The sequence below is a fragment of the Lagenorhynchus albirostris genome, chromosome 8, assembly GCF_949774975.1.
Source record: "Lagenorhynchus albirostris chromosome 8, mLagAlb1.1, whole genome shotgun sequence".
NCBI classification, from domain to species: Eukaryota; Metazoa; Chordata; class Mammalia; order Artiodactyla; family Delphinidae; genus Lagenorhynchus; species Lagenorhynchus albirostris.
The window spans coordinates 71,270,620-71,292,356 of record NC_083102.1 but is presented as its reverse complement, the minus strand read 5'-3'; positions in this window follow the sequence as shown (position 1 = coordinate 71,292,356).

Genomic DNA, 21,737 nt, shown 5'->3' with positions numbered 1-21,737 from the left:
TATTGGCTTTATTCTAGATATGTCTGTACAGGTAAAGCAAAATGTAGAACTAAGCACTTAACAAGGGAATTTTATCAATGCAGACAGGCAAACTGAGTTTTGTTTGCCTAAACAGAAAATTTGGAGGTCCAATTTGGAAAATTGCCTCCACTCTTTTTACTTAATTCTGATAAATGGACAAATCATGAATGTCTAGTAACAGCTATTTCTTTGGGATAATGGAGTGTAGAGTGGTGTGTGTGTGTGTGTGTGTGTGTGTATGTATGTATGTGTATGTGTAATTTCTCTGGAAGCCAACATAAAGACCTCCATTAGCATGGAAGATTTGTAGGTACAACCTAGTATATTATTTCTTGTGTTCAGAAAGCTAGGCTGGGAGAAGGATTGCTGGCCTCAGTAAAACCTAAAAATACATTCCAGGTTAGGATTGTGCCTTCAGATCTTAGGTAAATAATATTTTTTGCTCTACCCCATCTTTCTTAGAAAATACAATTTTAGTGGCGGCAGCAGTATAATTCTCAACCTAATTGTCATATTCTTCCATTTTCACTTTCACCGACCAGAATTGAGTTGAATGTGAGAAAATATGAACTCTGTCTACAAATAAATGAATCATTAAATAGACTTTGAACTGAGAAGTGAAAGAGTGTAGGAATAGCATACAACTTGTTATTCTTTATTCATCATGGATGTTCAAAAATTGTGGATCCTAGCTAATACCATATTAACACTTGTTAAAACCCTAAGAACCCATATCTACAAGGAAGAATCAAATAGATTGAGGCTTGCAGTTCACTAGGACTTTCCTTTTTTTAGTGTGTGTGTGCTATGTAATCTCAAGCCAGTTAAGTTCTTTGAGCTTCAGATTCTCCATTTTTTTTTTTTTTTGCGCGGTATGCGGGCCTCTCACTGTTGTGGCCTCTCCCGTTGCGGAGCACAGGTTCCAGACGCGCAGGCTCAGCGGCCATGGCTCACGGGCCCAGCCGCTCCGCGGCATGTGGGATCTTCCCGGACCGGGTCACGAACCCGTGTCCCCTGTATCGGCAGGCAGACTCTCAACCACTGCACCACCAGGGAAGCCCAGAGACTCTCCGTTTTTAAAACATGAGTAATAATATCTTGTGAATATCAAAGGAGATATTATATGTTTAAATACTTAATATGGCCGCTGACACAGCATAGATACTTGGTCATTTTGATCTTTTTCTCTTATATTTTCCAAGATAATATTCCAAGTAACAAATGTCTTAATTAAATTGATCGTCCCCTATTCACTGGCATTTCAGAATAGCAGTGGGGCTAAAATATTAGTACCTCAATATCACAGGAATTGAGAGTTTAGAAAAGTAAAAATAAAATTCCTGGTTTGGTTACTTTCAGATGTAGCAGAATCACTCTCCTAATTAAGTGGCAGTTACTGCCATTATACATCATTATGTTTAAATGGAGTATCTGGAAGGTGTCTCAATTAGACAGTCCTCCCATTTAAGTGTCCTATAGGTTAATAGGAATTACTTCCTCTCCCTCGGATAGGGTGGTTTGGGAAAAATACCTAAGGCCCAGTCTTTAAAAGGTCTAAATTACGTTTCTTAGTTAACACTCCATAAAGTGGAACTGGGAGAATTTGCCATGACTGTCATGGTTTTTGTCAGTCTGGCTGCAAATCAATCAAGACAACTACATTCTGAGTTACAGTATGATGTACACTTTGAGGTAAAATAATGCATAGAGAAAGATCAACAATACTCTTTAAAAGAGCCAAAATCTGTCAGTTGTTAGAATATTCACCATATTATTTTTCAGGTTTGGTACAATTTAAAAACTAATTTGTGGTTTTAAAAAATTAGACAAGATAGAGCACAGAGAACAAATGCTGAGGCTATGAATTCTAGAGACAAGAAAGAACAATTTACAGAAGAATGGTGAGCTCACAAAAAATCACACTATGTGCAGCAGAAAGTATTTTGCCCTGTGGCATCTAGACACTGGAAAATATAATTTGGCCACGGCATAGAAGATACTGAACACTCCTTGACTGCTTCTGTGCCACTAACTTCTGCACATACTGGTGACTCTTAAGTCACCGGAATCCTGGGATTTGGTTTACAAAATTTATAGATTATAAAGTCTAAGCTAAACATTTTCGATGAATCTAAGACTTGGTATTTCATTCCACTTATCCTACCTCAAGCTATTTATAGTCTGGGAAGAAGTCACAGGAGGCAAACACGTCTTGCTTTTCAGGGCACACACACACACAACAAGAAAATATAAGGGGAGAACATTTCCCGGGAACATTTATTAATGTAATCTTGCCATAGTCTAGAAATCATATGATATTTGCATCTTTGAAATATCAGCACACAGCAAGGAGTGGAAAATAGTGCAGAAATTTTAAAAAATATTCATTTATTAGATACTCATAAAACTAGGTTTTCAATTATTAAAAGGAACGTACTCAAATTACACCTGACAGTGGCATTCTTAACAGTCCTCCTAACTTACCTCTCACAAGCTCAGTCTACTCCTTGGCCTTGTTTATATGCATCCTTAAAATGCTTGTGATAAAACTGCATGTATTTTATGTAATTTTCTTCTCTCAAAAAGCAGATGTCATTTTTCAGAGTTAAGGAATGTGAGAAAGTCTTTGTTTCCTCATTTGGCAAGTTAACCTTTTCTAATTGACTATGTGATGGTGATTCTTTATTTGGCAATTTAACCTTTTCTAATTGACTAGGTGATGGTGATCCTTTATTGGCATTTACTTTCTTTGGCAGAATACACACGTGTACACTTGATAAGGAGAACCTAAATCATGAATAACACTGCAAAATTTGTCAGTAAGATAGGAGCAATTTCCAGGGAATTGGGGATTTCAGTCTCTAGATCAGGGTGAATCTTGGCAATCAAGGTGAATCATTGTAGTGGAAGCTTCAGGGATATTAAAAATTGAACCAAAACTTATGTGCCCATCTTCTTAGACTGACATTCTAAAAAGCATGCCCAAGGGCACCTTTCATAGAGCCTAACATGATGTCAGGAATAAAGATGGAGTGCTGTGGTGGACAAGGACATGTGGGCCCAGACATCATTTCATGGGAGGACATATAACCTGTCTGTCAGCAGGCAAACTTCCACTGTCAGCCCCTTCGGGGTTTTCCTCAGCTACAGAGGATTGGCTGGGCCCTAGTCACACTTTTCCAGAGGCAACCCACATCTGGTGACTGGTCACAGTGTGACATAAAAGCTTCACCATTTCAGCTCAGTGCTGGATAACTCTGAGGGGCTCTTCTCATTCCAGACCTCGTTATGGGGTTGGCTGAGGCTTTGTAGGACCTGCATGCCCAGTCTGACTTCCCCTCTGGCCCTTGCTGCTTCCTTCCTCTCCCTTCCACTGGTATTAATTCCCCAAAACTTCATCTCAGCCTGTGCTCTCAGAGAACTTAACCTGCAGTAAGCACAATACAAATTTGTTGCATTTCTGGGTTTCCATATCTCTATTTGCTCCTTTGTTTGTTTGTTTTGGGTCTAATGGCTTCTGTTAGATAATACCTTAATTCTCAGGGACTGTTTTGCCTGAAGATATCTGTCCTTCCCTTTGAATCGTGTAGCAAATCCTGTGTTCTCAGGCCAGACATTCTTTGGTTCTACAGAGTTATTATCAAAACTGCATGCAGTAGGATCTGTATGTATTTGCACTGATAAAAAAGTTATCCATAAAGTTACTTAACTCACTTTTTAAAGAGAGGGACTTAACTGGACTTTAAGGGGTAAATTTTTATGTACCAAAGAGAGCCAAAAATTAATGAGTTAAGCGTTCAGCTAGATAACCCAAGGAAATCACAGAAAACTCCCAAAGAAAGTATAAATAATTAAATAAGAGCAGAAATTAATGAAATAGAACAAAGGTCGGCAAACTGTAACCTGTAGGCCAGTTCACTGTTTTTGTAAATAAAGTTTTATTGGAACACAGCCACATCAATTCATTTAGTATTGACCATGCTGCTTTCACGCCACAATGTCAGGGTTGAGTAGCTGTTAGAGAGGCCATATGGTCTCCATAACACACAGTTGAAAATATTTACTATACGGCCGTTACAGAAATAGAAAACAACTCTGATTCAGGGAAATAAAAAACATAAAAGTTTAATCTCAGAAAAGACTCATAAATGGACAGACTTTTGCAGAGACTAAGAAAATGAAAGAAGGCATAAATAATCATTATTAAAATAATAAAAGGGATATAAATATCATATAGTAAGAGAAAATTATGAAGAAATGTATATCATTAAATTTGAAAACTTAACAGCAGTGGTCAAATTCCTAGGAAGGTGTAACTAACTAAAAGTAATACTAAAATATATATGAATGATCTTGATAACCATATAAAAGAAACTAAATTAGTAGTTAAACATTTTCCCAAATAGAAAACATTAGGTCTAAATGGTTTTCACAGGCAAGTTCTTACAACACTCAAGAAACAAAAAAGCTGAGATTATACAAATTACTCCAGAGAAGAGAGAAATAGAAAACACTCCCTATTCATCTTAAGTGGCTTAAATAACTATATTTTCAAATGTAGAGGGTACCAGAAAGTAAATAATAGGTAAATTTCACTTAGATAAATGCAAAAATGTGATAAAATAGTCAAAAAACTGTTGAGTCATGTGTATAAAAATAATTCATGAAGTAGGATTTATCATTAGAAAATCAATTACAGATCATCATACTAACATATGACAAGAGAAAGTCATGGGATCATCTCAGTAGATGAATGTGATGGTTAATTTTACATGTTAACTGGGCCATGGAGTGTCCAGATATTTGGTCAAACATTATTCTGGGTATTTCTGTATGGGTATTTTTGGATTAACCAAAATTAACATTAACATTTAAATTGGTAGACTGAATAAAGCAGATTGCCCTTCATAATTTCAGTGGGCTTCATCTAATCTGTTGAAGGCCTGAATAAAACAAAAGGCTGGCCTTACCCTGAATAAGAGAGAATTCTCTGCCTGATCACCTTCAAACTGAGACATAGACTTCCTGGTTCTACAGCAGTCTGTCAACCTTCAGACTCAGACTTGAAGTGGGGCATTGACTGCATATTTTAGACTTGCCAGCCCCCATAAGTGAGTGAGCCAATTCTTATTCCCAACTAATTTAGTTGCCTCTCAATTATAATGCAAATTTCAACAAAATTTTTGTAGAACTTGACAAGTAGATACTAAAATTTAGATGAAAAAACAACTGGCCAAGAAATGCTAAGATAAAACTGAAGGACAAATTGGTACAACTTGCTTCATAAGATACTGAAAGTTATCATAAAGTTATAGTAATTAAGATAGTGTGATATTTGTGCAGGGCTAGAAAGAGACCAATGGAGCAGATATATAGCCAACAGGAGAAATGTACAAAAATGTTCATAATGGTATTTTTCACACTAGCAAAATCTGGCAATAATGCAAGGGTCCATCAATTCAGTAATGGATGAATGGATACAGCAGTCAAAATAAATAAACTACTCAAATATAAAACAATGTATATGAAACTCAGCAATATATGAAGAGGCCTCAAAATAGTAAACATTTTATCCTTTTTATAAATTAAAGAGAACTAAAATAAAATAAGATATACTTTCAAAGGAATCCTTATATATGCACTAAATCTATAAAAAAAGTAATGCATGGGAAGGATGATAAACCTAAAATTCAAGAGGATGTTTATTTTGGGGAGAAGAAGCCAAAAGAATGGAATGGTAGGCAAGCAATATTGTTAGATCAAGTAATTTTCGAGGTCCTAACTTTTGTTTTGGGTGCTGAATTTTAGGTGGGGGCTTATGGGTGATAAATACAAATATATAAATAGCTATATAAATAAAAGCAGACCATGCAGTGCTAAAAGTTTGTTATGAACTAAGGATTATGATTAGTTCAATTTTGCATGCCCCCAAACATAAAAAAAATGAAAATAAAATTCTGATTTAATAGTGGAATTCCTAATAAAAGATTTCAGATTCCTTTTGGAACTAAACACAAATCAAGTTAAAATTGCTAAAATAGATGTTATTTCTTGATCATTGTTATAGTAAGTGGGTATTATCTCCAACTAAACATAATTTAATTAGAATATCTTATACGTTTAAATCCTAGATGCCACATACTTAGGGTGAGCAAAAAAGTCATTCTGAAAAAAATGCACCTCAATAAGAAAAGATATTGAATCCGTATTTGACACATTTTCTTCACATAGATTCTAGGACACTACCCTCCCTTAATTTTTGTTCACTTCGTTACTCCTTTTCATTTTCCCTTTACGATTCCTTCTGTTCTCTCCAACCTGAGAGAACTCAAAGGCAAGCAGTAAAAACAGAATTTCTGATCTTTCCCCTGGAGTTTCCTCCACCCTTGGCCTTCTCCATCTAATTCAGGGGCAACTCCATCTTTCTAGTTCTCAGCTCCCAAACTTTGGAGTCATCCTTGACTCTTCTCTTTCTCCAGCACCATACATGCAATCCATTAGTAAAGTCCGTTAGTTCTACTTTCAAAAGATAACTTCACCATCTGGATTAATGGCTTAGGTGCCAAACTGGTCTCCCTCCTTCCAAGTTGTTCTCCTAAAATCTATTCTCAATAAAGCATCCAAACTGATCCTTTGAAAATGTGATCACGTCACTCTTCTACTCAGCACTCTGCAATGGATTCTCTTTTCGCACAGGGTGAAAATCAAAGTCCTTGGAAAGCTTACAAGGCCCTACAGAATCTGATCTCTCCCCCTTGTTACTTCTTTCCTGTGCTCCATCATACAGACCTACTTGACGTTCCTCAAGTCCTCTAGATTCTGCCTTGCTCTAGCTGCTCTCCCTGATGTAAGCTTGGCTCCTTCCCCAGATGTAAACGAGCACCTTCAATTTCTTCAAGTCTTTGCTCAAATTTTCTTCTAGAGCCAGCTTTTACCAGTTCATAAGTGCCAATTATTAAATATTCAGGAATTTTACAAGCCAGTTTCAAACCTTTGGTAGCTTGAAGTTGACCATAGTGGGAGTATTTACACCATGGAAATAAGGCCTACCTTGATCACCCTATTTAAAATTGCAGTTTTCATACTCTTCTTTGTTAACTCCTGATTCCCCTTGTCCTACTATACTTTTTCTTTTCCCCATAGTACATGCCACATAAGATCTTACTGTTTGATGTATATAAATATACACACACATATGTGTATGTACACCCACTGAAATAATTACATTTATCTAGCTACAAATGGTAAAATGATAAACATATCAAGTTCATGTTCTTTGTTTGTGTTGACACTATGGTATCTTCTTCAAGGTCAGAAAAACAAATGACATTTTGGCAATATTAAGAATTATATTTGTATATTTTATTTTGGGAAATTATAGTTTATATAAACTAGAAGTTTTACACAAAAATATATCAAACCAAATGGGAAGAAATTCTTTTAAAAAGATAAATCTCTGTGAATGTATCTCACCCTTGTTTCCAGGCACTTTGAAATTCAATTAAATACCTAACATGCCTTTCAAGAATTTTGAATATGTTTCTCAGAAATTGTTTTACTTTTTTAACTTTTCTAAATATAGAGAAGCTCCCCCAAATTCTTCTTTATTTGGCTTATTACAATGTCTGTGGGGAAATATTACAGATTAATAAAGTAAACCCTGGTGTGGGAAGGGATTCATGCAAATCAGATTGCATATCAGAAATAAAACTGAAAATATTTTGTCATGAAGATACTAAAGTGGTGAACCCTCCCATAAATCTAACATTAAAAAATTTATAATCAGTAAGGGACCTGTCTTCAGTAAGTCTCATGCTTACAGAATTCTACCATTCTAAGTTATTTTTCAGATTACTCACAGTTATTTCTGCCAACATTAATATGGACTCTTTTCAAAATTCTAGGTATGTATTGTTCTAAACTGTATCATAAAATCTTAAAGCAACCTGCTAGCCTAAAGTCTATGACATTTCATGACTTAAACGAATAACCCAGGGTTGCTACAAGTCATTTCTGCAGCCCCTCTTTCCTCTGAATCCAAAGGCATGGAGTCTAGCTCAGGATGAGAAAGAGCTTGCTGGTACCCAGGGGTGGGATCAGCAAAAGTTTGGGGGCTTGTGATTTTTAGTTTGATAAATATATCAACAAAGATTGCCTGCCAGCTACATGTTGTAAGGGTCATGTTTTGAGACCTTTTATCAGTCTGCAATATATTCTGCTCCAGATAAGTGAAAATCTACCTGTGACAGCTTAAAAAATTAAGGGTGTTTTTTTCCCCTCTTATAACATGAATGTCAATGGTAAGCTGCTTAAGGCTGATGCAGACATTCAATGATAAATATCAGGAATCTAGGTCTTTCTGCATCCTTTGTGCATTGCTGTGCTTAGCATGTTGTCTTCATTCTCATGTTTGTCATTTCTTGGTCACAATACAACCTATATACCAACATGTCCACAGTCCAGGCAAGAAGAAAGGAAAAGGAGCAAAGATCTATGCCAGCCATGTCTGTTCCTTTTTTACTGAGAAAGAAAAAGCCTTTCTAGAGCTCAGTGCAGTAGACTTCCTCTTATATCTTATTGGCTAGAAGGAAGTCACATGACTACTTCCAGACTAATAACTGACCAAAGAAAATCAGATAACTACAATGGTTTCGAGCAATGGAGATTTACGCCCTGAGCTATGGTAAGAATCAAAATCTCTGAGGTCAAGGCACCGCAGGCACCATCTGAACAATCTAAGAGCTCTGTCAGTAGGGAAAGGTTATTGACTCTTGTGTAGACAATGGGCAGATGCTTTCATATCTACAGTGTACCTCATTCCTCTTCAAATTAAATCATTAGTATTAGTAAATAGCACATAAAGCCAAAGTATAAAGTAGAGCAGTAGTTGGTTGAGAGCATGTTTTGGCCTCCACCTTCATTTGCAACCTAGGTTTTAGGTATGAAGTGTTCTAAATGACATTCAGACTTATTAATAACTTGATTTGTAAGTATACTTCAGTTCCATAGTAAAAATGAAGTATAATACTGAAGACTTTGGTTTAGATTCTAGATTCTAGTATTTACTAGCTGTGGGACTCTTCAAGGTATGTTAACTAAACCTTAGTGTTCTCATTTGTAAAACAGGAATATTATCATTTGTCTTGGGGATCTATGCCATAGTGTGTTTGTAAGGGTTAAATTCTTTACATGCTTAACACAGAGCATGGCATTTTGTAAGCTCACTATAAATGTTTGCAATTGAGATTGCTCAGTTACTACTATTCCTATGTCCATGATTTACTGAATGATTAAAGTGACCTCAACTTACTATTCACAGAATAGTATAAAAGGTGGGACGAGGGGGAAGAAGCAATAATATGTCCAGTTCAGAAATTCTAACCTCATTTTAGCTAGTAACTAAACTTATTTATGCTTACCTATCATGTAACTACAGAATTTAGGATTAAATAAACACTTCTTCCCAACAAATTGGGGACCTCATAGGAATCAGGGCTGTTCGAGGAGTTTTTGGAAGACTAGAGAGAAGTGGGATTTTCTTGGATACTCCATAAAGGCAATTGCAAAGTAACTGCATTTTAAAATTTAATGTAGGGGCTTCCCTGGTGGTGCAGTGGTTAAGAATCCGCCTGCCAATGCAGGGGACACGGGTTCGAGCCCTGGTCTGGGAAGATCCCACATGCCGTGGAGCATCTAGGCCCGTGTGCCACAACTGCTGAGCCTGCGCTCTCAAGCCTGTGAGCCACAACTACTGAGCACACGTGCCTAGAGCTCATGCTCCGCAACAAGAGAATCCATCGCCATGAGAATCCCACGCACTGCAACGAAGAGTAGCCCCCGCTCACCGCAACTAGAGAAAGCGGGCGTGCAGCAACGTAGACCCAATGCAGCCAAAGATAAACTAATAAAATTTAATGTAAACCCAAACTTCTGGGCTTCCCTGGTGGCGCAGTGGTTGAGAGTCCGTCTGCCAATGCAGGGGACACGGGTTTGTGCCCTGGTCCGGGAAGATCCCACGTGCCGCAGAGCGGCTGGGCCCGTGAGCCATGGCCGCTGAGCCTGCGTGTCCGGAGCCTGTGCTCCACAACGGGAGAGGCCACAACGCGTACCGCAAAAAAAATCCACAAAAAACAAAAAAACAAACCAAACTTCTATAAATAAATAACAAATTCTGAGCTATTGTCTATAAAGACAGATTTTTTTTTAATTGAAGTATAGTTGATTTGCAATATTGTGTTTTAGGTATACAGCAGAGTGGTTCAGTTATACATATATATATTGTTCTGATTCTTTTCCATTATAGGTTATTATAAGATACTGAATATAGTTCCCTGTGCTATACAGTAAATCCTTGTTACTTGTCTGTTTTATATATAGTGGTGTATAACTGTTAATCCCATACTCCTAATTTATCCCTACCCCCCCTCTTTCTTCTTTGGTAACCATAAGTTTGTTTTCTATGTCTGTGAGTCTGTTTCTGTTTTGTAAATAAGTTCATTTGTATTATTTTTTAGATTCCACATATAGGTGATATATAATATTTGTCTTTCTCTGTCTGGCTTACTTGACTCAATATGATATAATCTCTAGGTCCATCCATGTTGCTATAAATGGCAATATTTCATTCTTTTTTATGACCAAGTAGTATTCCATTGTGTATATATATATATACCACATCTTCTTTGTTTATTAATCTGTTGATGGACACTTAGGTCACCTTCATGTCTTGGCTGTTATAAATAATGCTTCTGTGAAAATTGGGGTGCATGCATCTTTTCAAATTAGAGTTTTAATCTTTTCTGGATATATGCCCAGGAGTGGGTTTGCTGGATCATATGGTAACTCTGTTTTTAGTTTTTTAAGGAACCTCCATACTGTTTTCCATAGTGGCTGCACCAAGACAGATTCCATTTTTAATGATATTTTAAAGGCAGTCCTGTTAAACATAGAGCAGACCCCACCCTTGGCCCATTAAAATAAGTCACCTGATAGCTTCATTTCTAAGTTTAGCACTGCAGAAATTAGGACTGTTCATCCTTCATAAAATCAAATCACATAAACTGACAGGTATAAGATAAAAAGAAAAATAAAATTCTTCAAAGAGCAAAAAGACATATGAAGCACAGAGATTCAGAGAGACTTGTAGTGATTTAAAGTGAGTGACCTGGGGTGGTACAAGCATACTCATGGCTCTGTCAGTTTCTCTTAGCTTGATTTTATGTTAAAATAACCCTCCTGACTAAACATGCCATGCCACAGGGATTTCACTCCATACCACCGAAAGGTCATTAAGTGGAGAGCCTAGGACAGCCAAGAGACCATTCATCCAATAAACTTTTCTCAACATCTATTATATGTAAGACACTACGCAGATGTTGTGGAGGGTAACTTTTACTTTTGGTCTTTTTTTTTTTAAGTTAGTGCTGTAAACTTCTAAGTTATTAGCTTCTATTTTTGATGCTAAAATGTAAAATCTGTTATAGTTTTATACAAATTTTCCAAGGGATTAAAACAGGAAAACATTTGAAGCCACAGAACATTCCAAAGCACGGAAGACAGCTTGCTGGGATTTTCTCTAGAACTTAAAAAATCTAATTACTACATTGGGTAAAGATATGTAGGAATATGACAAGGCCTCCCTATGTCCATTAGTTAGACAAAATTTCATATAAAATTTGTTCGTTTCATTGTTTTCCCTAATGTTCATATAACTTCTGTGTCCCCAGTCGGAAAATCTTTCAGCTTGTCTCCATCATTCTGGATGAGAGTTCTCCAGTTCAGAATCCAGTTCTTTGTATAGTTTTACTAGTGTTTATTATGTCAAGAAAATTTATTACCACTTTACTTTCTGTGATATTGTCCTTCTTCCAACTTGGCCTCTCTAAACCCACAGCATGCGAATCTTTTTGGGGTAAAGAGTGCCAACAATTTGGGCTTATTCTAGTCAAAAGTTGGTCTTATAAACCCTTCCATATCCAACAGTTATTGCCTTCCCCACACAGCACCCTGAGTAACCAACTAATTCTGGCCACCCATGCCTGTCTACCATCCTGCTTTCTTACCTCCTCATTCTACCATCGTACCACAATGTCAATTTTTTTTCCTCATCAGTATTAACAACCAAGACCTCAAAAAAAAAAAAAATCTGTCTTTTATGCTGATACCCAAGAGCTCTGAGACCCTGAAGGTCTAATGGGGACATACTGGAGAAGGCTTCCCATAGCAGTATAGGCTTTTTTCTCTGAGGTAACACAAAGGATATTTACAGTGGTTGTATAGAGACCTTGTCTCTGCCTTTGTCATCTAACCTGGGGAATAATTCCATATTAGGAAGTACCTAAATCCTATTAAGTAGTACATAATTTGATGAGTTCTTATTGACATATTCGTAAACTATAGCTTATTTTCTGTTTTCCGTATATGTGGTTTTATATAATTTGTTTTCATTTTCCTTTTATTGATTGGCCGTAGCTTAAACATGAATTATCTATGTTCTGGATGCTTAGGAAGACATTCAGTTTTGCAGTGGCAGTAGGATAAGTGATACCCTGTGGCCAAAAGTTATAATCCCACCTCGAAAACCCCCAAAGGAACAGCAAAGTCAACATTCAAGAAGGATGTGAATTATTTAGCTGTTTCCTACTCATATTCTAATTATTTTCAGATACTGTTTTTGCATTGACATGCATTTAATAAAGGTATTTTATAACATCGATTCTCACAACTAGGGCTAGATTGACATTGACATGCATTTAATAAAGGTGTTTTATAACATCGATTCTCACAACTAGGGCTAGACTGACATTGTGGGTGTCCTAGACGAATTTTTTTTTAATTAATTAATTTATTTTTGGCTGTGTTGGGTTTTCGTTGCTGCACGCGGGCTTTCTCTAGTTGCGGCAAGCAGGGGCTACTCTTCGATGCGGTGCGCGGGCTTCTCATTGTGGTGGCTTCTCTTGTTGCGGAGTACGGGCTCTAGGCACATGGGCTTCAGTAGTTGTGGTGCATGGGCTCAGTAGTTGTAGCTCACGGGCTCTAGAGCACAGGCTCAGTAGTTGTGGTGCACAGGCTTAGTTGCTCCGCGGCATGTGGGAACTTCCCCAACCAGGACTCGAACCCGTGTCCCCTGCATTGGCAGGCAGATTCTTAACCACTGCGCCACCAGGGAAGCCCTAGACTAATTGTTGAGAGCTACTTCAAAATGATTTAAAATATTTCAATATTTTATTCAATTTAATACTTTATGATTTGCTTAATTTTGTATATTTTTAATATTTTTATTTAAATATTTAAAAACATTTCTTTGAGTTAGAGGTAAACAAATTTTCTATTAATACATTTTATCATTGTGATTAGAAATTTATTACTTGGACAGAATATGATATATCATTTCAAATTATTTGGGATTATTTTTGTTCCACAAATTTTCCATTACTCATTATCATATAGCATCAGTCACTCATCATACTCACTAAAGATAGAATGTTTAAATTTTCTTTCCCACTATCTGCTCTACTTCCAGCTTCCACACAGACAAGGTATTTCTGATTCTTTACTTCTTTGCTTTTCTTTTATGATTTTCTGAACTAAATTTATTCTTTGGAGACAAATTAAATGGTTTCCATTTTTAAATGAAAATATAAATCACCTGTCCCTGGTAACCTGCCCTGAGGCTGCCAACTGCTGGAAATCGTGGCTTTGTTGGTCCTGGGAATTAAGCCCTATAGTATCACCACATAACCTACACATATCTGTGGCAAAAATGCTCAATAGAGACAGGGTAGTGAGGGTGATGAGTGTATGTTATTTCCACTCTGGGATGCTATCTGTTTCAGGGAAATCAGGGCCAATTGACCTCGTGCCAGTTATGTTAGAAGTCCCATGTGGAAATCTGCATTAGCTGGCATCATATTACTATTTTTTTCCAGTGATATTTTAGTACATTTTATAGTTGGCTTCCAAGGCAGCTGCCCAGTCAGACTACCCCTTGATATGATTTGGCTCACAACAATCATAGTTATTGAATTAACATTCCGGACAGTGCTTCCTTCTAAACGCAGGAAAACCCCACTGTATCAACTGCCAAGGAGAGAAGGTCTTTGTAGAGAAATCCCCAGCTAATATGCAGTGGTGTTGTATCTATCATATATTAATCTGCACAGGCTTCACAACTTCTTAGAGTCTTGGAAAGTAAGACTGCTTCTTTTCAGTGTAGTTGGCTTCAAATGAAATCATTCAATAGACCATAGACTTTTTTCTTTTTTTTTCTCTGTGATTAGATGGATATAAGGACATTTTTTTTCTACTAAAAATTCTTGATTCAGTGCAGATGAACAGGAAGGAAAGAGATTCCATTTTTTACTAGAAGAAAAATTATTAATCATAGCAAAGGGTACTATGTAGCTCCTCATTTCAAAGATATTTCTACAGTGATGGTATAAAGCAGAAGTTTATTCTTAGTTCTTTCAGTTTTCTAAAACTGCTGCTCTCCTGTTGCTTTTTCTTCAAACATTTTTAGGTATTTCTACCTTCTAAGTTCTACTTGCACACACTACCCTATAGATAAATGAGTTTAAATTTAATACATGGCTTTCTGTAAGGGTATTTGTACTGTTCCTTATGAAGTTAATAACTTTCCTCAGGTTAAATATATGTCTGCTATATGATTGGGAAGGTGATAATTTGGGGCAGAGGGCTGAATGGCTCTGATGATATAGTTTAGGAATTGCTTTGGCACAGAGTCCTATGTAATAGTCTATCAGACTTGCTGAGTAGATTCTCACAATAGCCTCTAAGGTAGAAATTGGGTCCAGAGAAATAATGAAGCAAAGCAAAAAAATTTTAAATATGGTGATATATTTGAGAATAGAAAACAAATCTTTTAGTCCTTCCTACCAGATACGCAAATGACTTTGATAAGGATTTTTGTGTGGGTCCTAGACTATGGATAGAGATGCTTTCAGCTAGGAATGCCTGGGGCACTACCTCTGGCCACTGTTACTTGTAGCAGGCCCCCACAGACATTTCTCCTAATGTGTGGCTGAAGTGGCCCTTGTCGTTCTTACTATGATTGCGGGATGTACTTCAGCAAAAACCATCAGGGAGGTTTGAGGAACAAGATTTATTACTCACCGGTCCTGGAGGGTACACAGCATGCCAGAGGGCACACAGCAAAGTTGTGAGTAGAGTACACAGACCTGGGGCTCTGCCTTTATTAGGGTCTGAGGTTGGGGTGTCTAGGGTTTTACAAGTTCATTCTTTATTGGCTAATTTAAAGCATAAGAGCAGGAATTAGGGTGCAGGAAGGGAGAAGCAGGGTCACTCAAGTAGTCTAGGTGACGCAGGGTTTTCTGAAAGAGGGAACTTTATGGGTGGAGTGGCCTAATTCTTTATCTGGTTGTTTTGTTTGTAGCTGTGTCATACAGCTGGCAATAAGTTTATTCAAGACGGATATCTTTTGAAATGGATGCCTCAGCAATCAAAAGCTCAATGTCAGGCACTTTTTACAACCAAAAAGTTTAATGTCAGGTATTTACGCTACAAGGATATTTGTTGTGTTAATTCTCATGCATTATTTATAAAGGCCTTTGTAATGTTTATATATATTGTTTGCAAAATAACAGTGCAATAAACAATAATATTAAAAGTATCTTGTGAATACTGGAAATAAAATATTTGCACTGTCACCTTCAGAATGTTTAGTCCAGCATCTTACATTTATTTGGACATTAAATTCACTTGGTACAGTGAAGTCAAAAGTTAAATGAGTATTATATCAACGAGCTGCTGCCAACATTCTTTCCAATCTGCCCACCTACAGTTTCTCATTCACCTTGAGTACTCTAACTCTGAACATTTTCCAAAAGTTTTAGGAAAAATTGAGAATTTTTAAAAATTGTGGTAAAATATAGACAATATAAAATTTACCACTTTAACAGTTAAGTGCACAGTTCTGTGGCATTAAATAGGTTCAGATTGTTATACAACCATCACTACTGTCCATCTGCAAGTGAAACTGTACCCATTAAACGATAACTTCCCCCTCCCTCCAGCCCCTGGCAATTACCATTCTACTTTCTGTCTCTAAGAATTTGACTGCTCTAGGGACCACATATACATGGGATCATGCATTTGTCTTTTTGTGACTGGCTTATTTCACTTAGCATAATGTCTACAAATTTCATCCATATTGTAGCATGTGTCAAAATTTCATTTATTATTTTTTTAATAAATTTATTTATTTATATTTTTGGCTGCGTTGGGTCTTTGTTGCTGCGCACGGACTTTCTCTAGTTGCAGCGAGCAGGGGCTACTTTTTGTTGTGGTGCGCAGGCTTCTCATTGTGGCGGCTTCTCTTGTTGTGGAGCTTGGGCTCTAGGTGTGCGAGCTTCAGTAGTTGTGGCATGTGGGCTCAGTAGTTATGGCACGTGGGCTCAGTAGTTGTGGCTTGTGGGCTCTAGAGCGCAGGCTCAGTAGTTGTGGCACCCAGGCTTAGTTGCTTCACAGCAACTAAGGGCTAGGGCTTAGGGCTGGTGACTAGGGCTTGAATCTGTGTCCCCTGCATTGGCAGGTGGATTCTTAACGACTGCGCCACCAGGGAAGTCCCAAAATTTCATTTATTTTAAAGGCCGAATTATAGTCTATTGTATGTCTACACAACATTTTGCTTATCCATTCATCTGTCGGTGGGTTTCTTCCACCTTTTGGCTATTATGAATAATGTTGCTATGAACATGGGTGTACCAATATCTCTTCAAGACCCTGCTTTCATCATGAAGAACCTAGGGGCAAGATGGGAATAAAGACTCTGACCTACTAGAGAATGGACTTGAGGACATGGGGAGGGGGAAGCGTAAGCTGGGAAAAAGTGAGAGAGTGGCATGGACATATATACACTACCAAATGTAAAATAGATAGCTAGTGGGAAGCAGCCGCATAACACAGGGAGATCAACTCGGTGCTTTGTGACCACCTAGAGGGGTGGGACAGGGAGGGTGGGAGGGAGGGAGACACAAGAGGGAAGAGATATGGGGATATATGTATATGTATAACTGATTCACTTTGTTATAAAACAGAAACTAACACACTATTGTAAAGCAATTATACTCCAATAAAAATGTTAAAAAAAAAAAAAGAGACCCTGCTTTCAGTCCTTTTGGGTATATATCCAGAAGTGGAATTATTAGATCATATGGTAATTCTATTTTTAATTCTTTGAGGAATCAACACACTCTTTTCCACAGTGGCTGCACTGTTTTATATTCCCACCAGCAATGCACAAGAGTTCCAGTTTTTCCTCATCCTTGTCAGCGCTTGTTATTTTCTGTTTTTGTTTTGTTTTGTTTTTAATAATAGCCATACTAATGGGTATGAAGTGGTATCTCATTGTAGTTTTGATTTGCATTTCTCTGATGACTAGTGATGTTGAACATCTTTCCATGTGCTTATTGGGCATTTGTATATCTTTGGAGAAATATCTATTCAGGTATTTTGCCCATTACTAAATCAGTTTCTTTTGGGGACTTCCCTGGCAGTCCAGTGGTTAAAACTCCTTGCTTCCAATGCAGGGGGTGCAGGTTTGATCCCTGGTTGGGAAACTTAGATCCTACATGCTGTGCAGCGTGGCCAAAAAAAAAAAAAAGGAAAAAAAAGAGGTTCTTTTGTTATTGAGTTGTAGGGTTCTTTATATATTCTGAGTATCAATTCCATATCAGATATATGATTTGCAATTATTTTCTCTCATTCCATTATTTGCGTTTTCACTCTGTTGATAGTGCCCTTCAATGCACAAAAGTTTTTAATTTTGATGAAATCTAACTTACCTATTTTTTCTTTAGTTGACTGTGCTTTAAGTACCATGTCCAAGACATCACTGACAAATTCAGTGTCATGGATTTTTTTCCCGTGTGTTTTCTTGTAAAACTTTTATAGTTTTAGCTCTTAAGTTTAGGTCTTTATCCATTTTTAGTTCGTTTTCACATATGGTGTAAATTAAGGGTACAACTTCAATTTTTTAATTTTTATTTTCTGCATGTGGATATCCCATTTTCCTAACACGATTTGTTGGAAAGATTGTCCTTTCCCCATTGACTGGTTTCATACCCTTGTAGAAAATCACTCATCCAAATATGTGAGGATTTATTTCTGGGCTGTCTATTCTTTTCCATTGGTCTCTATGTCTGTACTATGCCTGTACCACACTGTTTTGGTTACTTTAGCTTTGCAGTAAGTTTTGAAATCAGGAAGTGTGAGACCTCTAACACTTTTCTTTTTTAAGGTTGTTTTTGGCTAGTCAGGATCCCTTGAAATTGCATAAGAATTTTAGAATGTCTTTTTCTTTTCTGAAAAAAACAAAAAAAATCACTGGGATTTAGATAGAAATTGCATTGAATCTGTAAATTGCTTTGGGTATTATTGACTTCTTAACAATATTAAGTTTTCCAATCCACTGGGTGTTTTTCCTTTTCTGTGTGTGTTCATTACTTTCTTTCAGAAAGTGCAGTTTTCAGTGTACAAAGCTTTCATTTCCTTGGTTAAATTTATTTCTATTTATTTTATTCTTTTTGATGCTCCCATAAGTAAAATTGTTTTAATTTCCTCTTGCATTATTCATTGTTACTATACCGAACACGACTAATTTTTGTGTATTAATTTGTATCCTGCAGCTGTGCTGAATTCATTCAATTAGGTCTAACAAATTTTGTGGAATCTTTAGTTTTCTGCATATAAGATCATGTCATCAGTAGCCAGAGATAATTTTATGTCTTCCTTTCCAGTTTGGATCTCTTTTGTTTCTTTCTTTTGCCTAATTGCCCTGGCTAGGTCTTTCAGTACTATGTTGAATCGAAGTGATGAAAGTGGACAGTCTTTTTCCTGATTTTAGAGTAAAAGCTTTCCGACTTTAACCATTGAGTATTGTGATTATTACTTTCTATGTGTCAACTTGACTGGGCCATGGGGTGCCCAAACATTTGGTCAGTCATTCTGGGTGTGTTTGTGGGGGTGTTTCTGGACAAGATTACACACAAGTTAGCAGACTGAGGAAAGCAGATTGCCTTCTCTAATGTTGGTGGATATCATCAAATCAGCTGAAGGTGTGAAGAGAACAAAAAAGCTGACCCAGCCATGAGCAAGGGGCATTTCTTCTGCCTGAGTGCCTTCAAGTGGGGATATAAGTTTTTTTCCTGCCATCAGACTTGAGCTGAAACATTGGCCTTTTCTGGGTCTTGAGCCTACCACCCTTCAGGCTCGAACTACATCATCATCTCTCCTAGCACTCCAGCTTACCAACTACAGATCTTGAGGCTTGTCATCTTCCATAATCATGTCAATCAATCATAATAATAACAATAATAATAATACACAAATGTTCATACATATATCTCCAATTGGGTCTGTTTTCTCTGGAGAACCTTGATTAATGCAAGTATGAGGTTGGCTGTGGATTTTCATATATGGCCTTATTATGTTGAGGTATTTTCCTTCTATTCCTAGTTTGTTAAATTTTTGTCATAAGGGTATTGGATTTTGTAAATGGCTTTTTCTGTATTAATAGAGATGATCATGTAGGTTTTTTTCTGTTATTGTGTTAATGTCATACATTACATTGATTTATTTTTGTATGTTGATCCATCCTTGTTTTCTAGGAATAAATCCTGTTTGGTCATGGTATATAACCCTTTTAATGTTCTGTTGAATTCTGTTTGCTAATATTTTGCTGAAATTTTTTACACCAGTATTCAGAGAGGATTTTTGTCTATAATTTTCTTTCCTTTTAGTGTCTTTGGTTTTGATAGTAGGTTAATGCTGGCCTCATAGAATGAGTTAGGAAGTGCTCCCTCCCCTTCAGTTTTTCAGAAGACATGGAGAAGGATAAGGGTTCTTTAAATATTTGGTTGAATTCATCAGTGTAGCCATTTGTTCTTGGGTAGAAAACCTTTTTGTTAAAAGGTCTTTGATTATTTACTCTCCTTACTAATTATAGGCCTATTCAGATTTTCTGTTTCTTCATGATTCAGTCTTGGTACCGTTTATGTGTTTTTAAAAGCTCATCCATTACATCCAGGTTATCCAATTTGTTGGAGTACAGTTGTTCCCAGTACTCTATTATAATCCTTTTTATTTCTATAAAATTTGTAGTAATAGCCCCTCTTTCATTTCTGATTTTAGTTATTTTGGTCTTCTCTCTTCTTTTCCTTAGTCTCTCTAAAGGTTCATTAATTTCGTTGACCTTTTCAGAGAACCAACTCTTGGTTATGTTGATTTTCTCTATTTCTTTTCTACTCCCTGTTTTATTTATCGCTCCTCTAATCTTCATTATTTCCTTCCTTCTGGTAGCTTTGGATTTAATATGTTCTTTTATTTTTTGTTTCTCAAGATGTAGTTAGATTATTGATTTCAATGAAAATATTTAAGCTATACATTTCCCTCTTGGCACTGCTTTCACTGTATCCTGTAGTTTTCATATGTTTTGTTGCTTTATATATTTAGGTGTTCTGATGTTCCATGCATGTATATTTATAACTGCTTTAACTTCCAGGTGAATTGATCATTTTATCGTTATATAGTGTCCTTCTTTGTCTTGTGACAGTTTTTGACTTAAAGTGTATTTTGTGTGATGTAGGTATAGCCATCTCTGCTCTCTTTAGGTTGCTGTTTGCATGAGATATCTTCTTCTATCATTGCACTTTCAACCTACGAGTGTCTTCAGATCTAAAATATGTCTCATATAGATAGCTCGTAGTTGGATCCTGTTTTTTTTTTTTAAACCCATTTTATCAATCTACATCTTTTGATTGGGGAGTTTAATCCATTTACATTTAAAGTAATTACTAATAGGGCAGCACTTTCTTTTGCCATTTCATTTGTTTTCTATATGTTTTAAAGCTTTTTGTCACTTAATCTATTATTGCCTTTATATGGTTGATTTTTTTTAATGACACCTTTTGATTCCTTTCTTACCTCCTTTTATGTATATTCTATAGATATTTTCCTTGTGATTATGATGGGGTTTTCATATAATATCCTAAAGTAATGATCATCTATCATAAATTGTTGGCAACTTAACTTCAAATGCCTACAAAGCTCTACTTGTTTATAGCAACCCCCAGTTATGTTATTGATGTCACAAATTACATCTATATATTTTGTGTACCCATTAATCTAGATTTATCATTTTTTATGCATTTGTCTTTTAAATCCTGTAGGAAACAAAAAGTAGAGTTACAAATCAAATTACAAATACTATTTTTTTATATTTGTACATTTATTTACCTTTACTGGAGAACTTCTTATTTTCATACGACTTCAAGTTACTAATTTCTTTTCATTTCAACTTGAACAACTCCTTAGCATTTCTTGTAGCTTTAGTGGTAATGAGCTCCTTCAAATTTTCTTCATCTGGGAATGTCTTAGTTTCTCCCTCATTTTTAAAGGATAGTTTTGCCAGACTCTTGGTTGAAAGGTTTTTTTTTTTTCTTTTAGCAATTAACATATATCATTCCACTGCCCTGTGGGTCTATTTGAGTTTATTCTGCTTGGAGTTTATTCTGCTTCTTGGATTAGTGTATTTATGCCTTTCCTCAATTTGGGGATGTTTTCAACCTTTCTTTCCTTCTTTCTTTCCTGCTTTCTTTCTTTCAAAATTGAAATATAATTTAAAATGCTGTGTTAGTTTCTGTTGTACAACAAAGTGATTCAGTTATACATATATATAC